Source organism: Penaeus monodon, chromosome 23, assembly GCF_015228065.2.
Source record: "Penaeus monodon isolate SGIC_2016 chromosome 23, NSTDA_Pmon_1, whole genome shotgun sequence".
Lineage (NCBI taxonomy): Eukaryota > Metazoa > Arthropoda > Malacostraca > Decapoda > Penaeidae > Penaeus > Penaeus monodon.
Genome location: NC_051408.1, coordinates 14,823,825 through 14,825,471, shown reverse-complemented (window position 1 = coordinate 14,825,471; position 1,647 = coordinate 14,823,825). Strand labels below are relative to the sequence as shown.

The 1,647-nt window shown below is 39.5% G+C and overlaps 1 protein-coding gene across 1 annotated transcript in view; it reads right to left on the bottom strand.

The window, feature by feature from the left end:
- LOC119588141 overlaps positions 1 to 1,047 on the bottom strand; it is a 12,616-nt gene extending 11,569 nt beyond the window's left edge. The window contains exon 1 of the mRNA XM_037936847.1: positions 746 to 1,047. The gene's annotated coding sequence lies outside the window, so the exon portion shown is untranslated. The remainder of the gene's footprint in view (positions 1 to 745) is intronic.
- Positions 1,048 to 1,647: the final 600 nt, after the last annotated feature.

Genomic DNA, 1,647 nt, shown 5'->3' with positions numbered 1-1,647 from the left:
CTGTTCTATAAATAACTACGAAAACAACACTATTTTCCAAGACTAGTATAAACATCGTAGGTTTAACGCAAAACATCCCCGGAAAACCAGAGGCCCTTCAGTTCTAGCGGTGAAGGGTATGCTGAGCAAGTTCTTTACCAGTACGTTATTCAGGGACCGAAATCGTCCAGGCATTTTGAACGGCCATCGCCAACGTGTACGACAAGTGCCCTCATAATCGCTCGTATGTTTAACTGTATAATTCAAACTAGCGTTTAGTTGTTTCTTGTGTATAAAAGAATATACTCAGTACAGATTAAGATAAATTTATTCTGTTATTAGTGATTTTTCTTAGACTGTCCTCAGGATCTATATCTACCATTTTTCTTAACACTAATCTTTTTTAAGTGAATTGGTACTTGTACCATAACCTTTTCTTTACAGTGTTACCTGTTACCTGGAAACCTTGCCCCTGTTGTACGGTTTCGTATTTGCATGCTCTTTTGTGAATATACTCGTCCTTAGTGCTTTTAATTCGCTTAAATCCATAACAGTGGCATAAAGTAAACATCTACCAACCGATGAAACCAATACCAGTGACGTACATAAAATGTCTTTACGCCATTTGGGATTCATCAACTAAGAGGCGGAAAACTCCGACAATTAACCAAAGCAGATAATTTGCATGCCACAAACAGACCAAACAACAACACCTGCGTCAGAGACACGTACGATTCTACCTCCTCGAGCACCACCGTGTCCTTACCTTCGGCTGTTGTCCCTGGAGGAGCGTCGGAGCGAGTGCGTTGACCGTATTCCTGGGAACACCTTGGTCGTCCGAAGCTGACTAAGGGAGTGCGGCGCGTCTCGACCTAGTCGACTCTCCTCTCCCTTCGACCTCCTTCGCTACTATTCTGTCTTCGTGGACGTGACTCGATATTTTTGTTTTCGGTTTTCTTATTTTCACTACTGTATCGACGAATTTGTTTCCATCGCGGAAGAGAAATGAAAGAGTGACAGAGACTACGATAAACCCGGATGTATTTCGATATCCAGCAGCGTCTGGGTCAGCGTACGTCTGAGGCGAGCGTCATGTGACCGAAAGATGCCGCGGCGGAGAGGATGTGCCATTTCCATGATCATATGAACGCAAATACACCCTTGCAAATAGAGAGAGATTAAAGAGTCTTATGCTAATTCAGTGATCTTATTCTAATCAAAAATACATTAGATGTATATAAATATATTTCGTTTGCAAAAGCACTATAACGGAAGTACCTGTTATATGGGGTTTGACAATGTAATCAGGTCAGGAGGTAGGAATGCTACTGACAATAATAGCCTTCACACATATTTGCGTAATACAAGTTCATATCCATACGATTAGCCTAATAACTAATACTATTAGAATGGTAATGCATGTATCTTTTAATCATGATATCTAACGTATACAAAGAACAGTAAATAAATCACTATCTTTTTCAGATAGGGATTCGTCTTCGCACATATTATCCATCGTGGAAATCTGAAAGACTATTATCATTATTATCAAGAATGGATAATAGAGAATGTCTAAAAGGAGAACACAAAGACGATCATCAAAGGAAAATATCCAATTAAATCTATCCATTACCAATAAATTTGATCAACAATAACCATGCCAGTTAT